Source organism: Cyprinus carpio, chromosome B15, assembly GCF_018340385.1.
Source record: "Cyprinus carpio isolate SPL01 chromosome B15, ASM1834038v1, whole genome shotgun sequence".
Classification (NCBI taxonomy): domain Eukaryota; kingdom Metazoa; phylum Chordata; class Actinopteri; order Cypriniformes; family Cyprinidae; genus Cyprinus; species Cyprinus carpio.
In genome coordinates, this window is record NC_056611.1 from 3,725,194 (window position 1) to 3,732,824 (window position 7,631).

Genomic DNA, 7,631 nt, shown 5'->3' on the forward strand with positions numbered 1-7,631 from the left:
TGTGTATTTGTCAAGCATTCACTGTTATTTTTCTGCACAGTGATGACTAGTGAAAAGTGTTTCTACTAATTTACTTAAAAGTATAGTTAACCCAGAATTCTGACATCATTTACATTATTACATCAATCCTCCCTCATTTTTTTTTCAAACCCCAGACTTTTGTTTTTTTTTGCAGAACTCAGAAGAATTTAATTTGAAGAATGCTGGTAATCAAAACCAACAGGTTTGTCACGTGCAGACATATAAAGGGAGTGAATGATTTTCATTTTTGGGTAAACTCTCTCTTTAATTAGGATGGTACACACTTTAAATTTCAATCATACTGGACACAGCCACTTAATGTGCTTTTAGAATTAAAAGTCAAGAGTCTTTCAAACAACATGTGCTTAAATACAATATACGTTCATTGAGTTCGGCCGTTAGTAACAGATACTTGTGCAGTATGTGCTCTTTACAGGTGCAGAAATGACAGTTTCCAAGCAAAGAGCTCACTGGACTGAGATCATGAAAGACACGCTGCACAACGAGCAACAACCAACAACACTATTCACTGATCACCTTAATTATTCATAGTAACAATTAGGTTAAAGAAAAATATATATATTATTTTACCAAGTACAGTATGTTTCATTCCAAACACTTTTACCAATGTGTTTATCAAAACACCTTTTACAATTTGAATGTTTTAACCTTTATTTATTAAATGTTACTGTCCAAGTGTACATATAAATGCCTCATTCACTCAAGTAAATGCATGGGTTATTTTGCAGAATGTTAAATATTGTATCTACAGTTACTGATAACTGCTGTTTTTTGCTGAATGCATGGTTTGTAAATAAATGTTCCCCATGCCAGCTTGATCAAGCGAGTTCTTTAATGGGTTTTAAAACTGCTTTCATAATAATGAGATGTTTGTAGATTTGTTAAGTCATGTTATTTATGTATTATAATATAATTAAAATGAAAGTAAAGGTTTTGTCTAGGTGACGTTATCCATTGTAAATGAAATATTAATGAACAGTACAGTAGATATAGAAATGAAACTGGGCTAAGTCTGGAGAGTCCGGCTTGTAACTCACCGTTACGGTCTCGCATCTTCGGCCCAGAATCTGATCGTGAGCACACAGGCATCCAGGCCGGGTGCTACTGATGGACAAGTGTCTAGCAGGTGAAAATTTACCTGAGAATGGCCTGAGTGTACGGAGAGGGTTTGTGTATGAGGTAGATGTAAACAGCCTATCAGCAGTCATCAAACTGGTAAGTTTATCTAGACTTTAGTGGAGTCCGCAGTTCTCTTGACAGAAAATAAAGATCTAATCCTAAAGTATCTATTTTGTTTTTAAATACCATTGTTTTCAGTTGTTGGTGAAGTGTTATTTTGGTTTCCAATCACTAAGGAGAGGCTACGCAAGGTCCTAAAGATGGCGGCTGCAACAAAAAAGTCACGTGACTGAAACCCATGAATAGAGAGAGAGAGAGAGAGAGAGAGAGAGAGAGAATATGAAGGAAATGGTCCTCACTTCAGGACACTCCTCCCACCTTACATACTCCTAAACCATAGACTGTATAAAACCTGATCCCACCGGCTCCGCCCCCAGATGTTGATCCAGCCACGCCCCCTGGATCTGTGCTCTGCAGTGAGGTGCAACTGAATTAAGTAGAAGTTAGGAGTTGCCTTGAGAGTGGTGTGTGCAGGGGTAGACTGGGGTCAACCAGACAGGCATTGCAGAGTATATTGTGCAGTGATAAGACCAATAATAGATTATGGCAGTTTAATATACAGTTTAGCATCAGAATCTATGCTAAAGAAAGTTAGTGGGATACAGTCACAAGCATTAAGAATAGGAAGTGGGGCATTTAAAACATCGCCCGTTTCAGCTATGCAGGTGGAAATGGTTAAAACTCTGGAGATTAAAGGTAAAGATGGCATATTGGTGTTCTGTAAGGGGGCAGGTAGATACCCATCCAGTCAAAGAAGTTTTACAATAGTGTTGGGAACATGAGTATGTATATACTGCAGTAGTTTTGGATGGAATGCTGATAATGATGCCAAAGAAATAGGAATAGATGGTATAAAAATGCTCATTGAGGCTTCACACTCCATCTCAGTAGGGGGCGGACATGCACCTGAAGCTGGTTTGCAAACACAAAGCACAGTGGTGTGTAGCGCCCCCAGAGGCAGCGCCGGAGAACTGCAGCCGTTTAACCCCTTCCTCGCCTGCTGTTTGTGTCTATCGGTGGAACATGGCGACCAGAGTCCTTCAGAGCTCCTGCTCGGGCCTCTATCAGGCGAAACACGGGCACTTTACCGCTGTTATCAGGTTTGATCTCGATTACGCGTCATAAATGTGCGTGCTTTGTGCTTTAGCGACACACGAGCCGCGCGCGAGCTTCTACACGCGGTGCCGCTTTAGATAAAGACGAGACCACTAGAAACGGTCCTCCTCTAGCAGATATATAACTTACAGACACTTTATTAATGTGTGGACTGTAAGAGTGTGCGCTGGTCGTGTCCGCTGCGGGAGGCGCGCGCACGCGCTGCTCAAGGTCATAACTCATAACTCAGTAATGGTAAAGATAGTGTTCTAGCTTCAGTGAAAGGCTGTGATAGTTATCGATGTGATTGATGAGTGATGCATGCAGGATATCAGAGACACATGATCATCTGACATACAGTTAATATACTGTACTCTGTTTCTGTTTGATCTGATCATGTGACCCTGACCAGTCACGAGGGAAGACTCATAAATCATCTCTCCATTGATGTGTGGTTTGTTAGGAGGACAATATTTGTCTGAGATACAACTATTTGAAAATCTGGAATCTGAGGGAGCAAAAAAAATCTAAATATTGAGAAAATCATCTTTAAAGTTGTTCAAATGAAGTTCTTAGCAATGCATATTACTAATCAAAAATTAAGTTTTGATATATTTACGGTAGGAAATTTACAAAATATCTTCATGGAACATGATCTTTACTTAATATCCTAATGATTTTTGGAATAAAAGAGAAAGAGTGTATTGTTGTCTATTGCTGCAGATATAGCTGTGCTGCGGATGACTGCTTCTGTGCTCCGGGGTCATGTGTGTGTACTGTATCATGTGTGTGTACTGTATCATGTGTGTACTGTATCATGTGTGTGTACTGTATCATGTGTGTACTGTATCATGTGTGTGTACTGTATCATGTGTGTGTACTGTATCATGTGTGTGTACTGTATCAGAGCTGGTTCTGTTTCAGGGGTCTGTCGGCGTCTAATAACCTGAACCCGCTCCGGAACCCGAGAGGACAGCTGGTTCAAATCTCTCTTTGTGCGGAAGGTGGACCCCAGAAAAGATGCTCACTCCCATCTGCTGGCCAAGAAAGAGGACAACAACTTGTATAAGATCCAGTGTAGGTTCTGCCTCCGCTGAGAGACGTCTCTGTGTGTGTGCCGTGTGTTCATGAACTCTGTTTCAATGCTTGTGTTGCAGTTCACAATGTGAAGCCCGAGTGTCTGGAGGCCTACAACACACTCTGGTAAGCCAGACTCTCCTCGCTCTTAATAACATGAACCATCTTCAGCTTCAGAGCCGGTGTCCTGCCCTGATCGCTCACAGTGTGTCAGCTGTGCATGTGTGAGGTCCGTTCTGTTGTGTCCGCAGTGCCGAGGTGCTGCCGTCCATCCACAGAGACAGCGGTTACCCGTGTGAGCTGGTGGGCACCTGGAACACCTGGTACGGGGAGCAGGACCAAGCTGGTACGACAGCCTCGCTCAGACTTCTTATATTTCAGCTTTCGTCACTATTTATGTTTGTCTTTCTGCAGGAAAAAAAGTGAAATCTACCATTTTAGTGATGGAAGTTTCTGAAATGTGCAGAAAATTACCTTATATATGCACACACACACACAGACACACACACACACACACACTCAGACAGACAGACACACACACACACACACACACACAGACACAGACACAGACACACACACACGTACACACACACACTCACACACACACACACACACACACACACACACACACACACACACACACACACACACAACACACGCGCGCACACACACACACAGACACAGACACATACATACACACACAAAAAAAAAAAAAAAAACACACACACACACACACAGACACAGACCCACACACACCACAGAAACACACACACACACACACACACACACAGACACACACACACACACACACACACACACACACACACACACACACACACAGAGACACACAAACAACACAACACCCACACAGAGACACACACACACACACAGACACAGACACACACACACACACAGACACACACACACACACACACACACAGACACACACACACACACACACACACACACACAGACACACAACACACACACAGACACACACACACACACACACACACACACACACACACACACACAGACACACACACACACACAGACACAGACACACACAGACACAGACACACACACACACACACACACACACACAAACACACACACACACACACACACACACACACACAGACACAGACACCCACACACACACACACACACACACACACACACACACACACACACAGAGACACACACAGACACACACACCCACACAGAGACACACACAGACACACACACACACACACACACACACACACACACACACACACACACACACACACACACACAGTTAGTTAGTGTTTGACATGAGCGCTGACACACTGTAACACCTGCCTCTGGTTCACTATGTAGTGCACTTGTGGCGGTACAGAGGAGGATATCCAGCTCTGACTGAAGTCATGAACAAACTGAAGAGTAACAAGGTAAAGCGCTGCAGAATCAGACATGTGGGGTTATGTTATGAATATGCACCAGCGATTTCATATTTACTGTAGTCTGCGCGTGAGTGTAACGTGTTGTCGTTGAGATACATGCTGAAAACAGAAAGTGTTAGTTGATTAAGCAGCATTAATAGTGCGATTAATGAAGAATAATTAACGAGCAGCGTTTAACAGGTTACAGATTTAAGTTACTCTATTAAACGATGACGTGTGCAGGTGGCGCTGTTCACGCAGTCACAGGACTTGCTCACGCTCTCTGAAGTGTTCCGCTGCAGTATGAAGCTGTCTGTGCCGTCTCGCAGGACTTCCTGGAGTACAGGAAGGAGAGGGGGAAGATGCTGCTGTCCCGCAGGAACCAGCTGCTGCTGGAGTTCAGCTTCTGGAACGAGCCGGTGCCCAGAGACGGACCCAACATCTACGAGCTGCGCTCCTACCAGCTGAGAGTGAGTGATGCTCTCTTCAGCTCAGCGCTTCTCTCATGCTGCCTACAGGCCTGAAGCTGGATGAGGTTTACAGGTGTTTGTCTTGTTTCTTGCAGCCCGGGACCATGATTGAATGGGGCAACTATTGGTAAGAGATCAAACAACACATACACAGCTGAATACACTAGCAGCTTAAATCACTGAAATGAAGTGTTTTACATGCATGCACTGCTGTTATGTACTTTGATGCTTTCAAGCTCATTATTGAATGCAACAACAAAAAAACGTGTGTTAAAATCTTTTTTTTTTTTTTTTTTGTTTATTTGATTTGTTTAACAGTGACAGTGCAGAACACAAGTGTTGTGTCTGAGTTAATCTGCATCTGCAGATCGCACACATACAGAAGTGATCATCTAAATATTTTTTTTATTTATTTTTTGGCAAGTTTTGACTGTATTCTTCATCAACAGTACACAAAGTGTTTACAAACTAAATTCCACTAATGCATGATGTCACTCTTCCTGTAGCTCAGTGCTAGCGACGGAAAGAGCCTCAGAAAGCTTGTCACTTTAGATAAAAGCCTAGTGCATGAATCTTCATTTCTGCATCGTTTGGGCCTTTCCTCAGTGATTGGTCTGTGTGATCGTTCAGCAGTGTGTGTGTGTGCTGTTCCTCAGGGCGAGAGCCATCAGCTACCGGCAGCACAACCGCGAGGCGGTCGGAGGCTTCTTCTCTCAGATAGGAGACCTCTACATGGTGCATCATCTCTGGGGTGAGAAAGACCACATGCCCCTTCATCGAGTCTCGGTCACAGAGCGGTTCACAGCAGCTGCACATTAATGATCAGGACTATAACAGAATCAAACACCAGAGCCATCCAGACAGCAGTGTAGTCCTCTGTGTCTATCACGAGATGCTGGGCAGTGTTATATATGCTTCGGTCTGTTTTTGAGGTAGAGGAGTTTATTACACCTATCTTCTGATGTGTGTAGTGTTGTCCATGTGTTTCAGCGTACAAGGACCTTCAGTCCAGAGAGGACACGAGGAACGCCGCCTGGCAGCACGAGGGCTGGGATGAGGTCGTCTATTACACCGGTAAACACACGCTCCAGATATAATCACTGAGTGCACTCTGTCTAGTACGGGTCACTTCTTCCTCTGCTCTGCTAATGTGTCATTTGTGATCTGCATGAAGGCCAAATGCAAATGGCACACTTGAATATGTTCTGGTCAGCAGCTAAAATAATAGAAACTGTGGCTGTGTGCAAATCTGTATGGACCTGACTGTATAGACGAGAGCAGGTTAACATCACTTGTGTGTTCTGGAAGAGGTCTAGTGCTGCTGTCTTATGTTCACGCCGGTCGTGTTGTGTGTTGTGTCCAGTGCCGCTCATCCAGCACATGGAGTCCAGGATAATGATCCCGCTCAAAGCATCCCCGCTCCAGTAATGCCTCGCGTCACGTCCCCGTGAGCTCCGGACCACACACTTTCACTGCCATCATTAACATCACACACCACACACTCCTGACCAGACACACACACCAGCAGATGAAGCATGAAGGCTGTTACTGTAAGCTTTGAGGAGATGTGTCTGATCTCTGCTGGTTATATGAATCTGTATGTTGCTAGGCTTGGAAAAACTGTTGAATAAAGTTTCGTTGGGATATGTAAAGCATATAAAAGAAAGTGCATTGAATTACAACAAGTGTAGAGTATGAACCCTTTCATCTTTGAGTCATCATATTTCCAAACAAACAGCACATATGAATGCAGAAGTATAAACAGACCTGCTCGAGGGCTGCAGGCCGTTCATGTATCTATTGCATATGTAAAAGCTGTAAATATAAACCCCACATGGAGAGGATTTCATGTTTTTGTAACACTGCAGAATCCATCCATGCATATTCAGATCAGATCTGTGAAACTGGAGCTGGACGAGCCTCGCTGGGGACAGGCTGTGTGCAAAATTACTGTCTGTTTTTTTTAAGAAATGGTTTTTATTTAGTTGCTGTATTTTTATTCTGTTTCTACGTAGACATGCCTTTGAAATGTCTGCAGTTTGTGGAGGAAGCTGAACTAGTTTTGTGTGATGGCTCAGTCACTGATCCGATTTAACAAATCAATACTGTAATAAATCATTATTCTAGCACATGGTGTCATGTCTACACGGATAAGAGACACACAGCAGGCCCCTGGTCTAATCCAGTCGAGCAGAACATCTCTCAGTGTGTGGAGTCTAAAGATTATAATCATAGAAATCAAGAACCAGTCGATGACGGGCATTTTTCGGTTTGTTTAATATTTGTGACTGACGCCGGTGACTGTATGTGCTGTCAAACATCATTAATACTCTTCTTGATTACA

At 43.4% G+C, this 7,631-nt stretch overlaps 1 pseudogene; it reads left to right on the top strand.

Moving 5' to 3' along the window:
- The first annotated feature begins 2,171 nt into the window (after positions 1-2,171).
- LOC122139765 lies at positions 2,172-7,631 on the top strand (annotated as a pseudogene).